The sequence below is a fragment of the Etheostoma spectabile genome, chromosome 10 (genome assembly GCF_008692095.1).
Source record: "Etheostoma spectabile isolate EspeVRDwgs_2016 chromosome 10, UIUC_Espe_1.0, whole genome shotgun sequence".
Taxonomy (NCBI): Eukaryota; Metazoa; Chordata; class Actinopteri; order Perciformes; family Percidae; genus Etheostoma; species Etheostoma spectabile.
This window is the reverse complement of record NC_045742.1, coordinates 9,921,088-9,921,759: the sequence shown is the minus strand read 5'-3', so window position 1 is coordinate 9,921,759 and position 672 is coordinate 9,921,088.

Below are 672 nucleotides of genomic sequence, written 5' to 3'. Positions count from 1 at the left end.
CCCATGTCGAGGGGCGGCACCAAGAGTGCATATGAAAATCTCATTTCACGCAACTGGATATCATTGCGACAAATCATAACAACACATGGGGTGACGTGTCCAGAGCCCCATACACTTAGCTACCAGCAGAGCTAACTGATAGATTAAACTGTCATCATCTGTTTAGCTTGCTTCTGGCCCGCCTATATCAGATACACTGATGTGATTGATGCAGCTCGGCTACAAGCGTATAGATAATGAGCAGCATTACTTGATGCCAGAGTAACTCACTGAGCAAATTCAAATTGTTCTCTCGCGAGAACTCTGGATTCCCAGGGTACCATCCTACCACTATACCTGCAAAATTTCTACTCAGCTAGGTAAAAGGCTGGAGCAGAAATTTTAATTCAACTGACCTGCAAGTTTTGATTTGAGGTAGGGATTCCATGTAAATCTGGGAGGAAGTAAAATAATGTTGGATTTGAACCCAAGACCTTGTCTTACACAAAACATTTGTCAGACCACTGCGTCGTGGTTTGGGGCCTTTATCATGGGCAACATTTTGTTGACCACATGCCAAACACATTTTTGCTTGGTTTAATAATAAACTTCTTTTTATTACAAGAGTTGCTGGACAATAAAAATAACCATTCAGTTAAATCCTGCATTTCGTTGCCTTGTACCTGTACATGT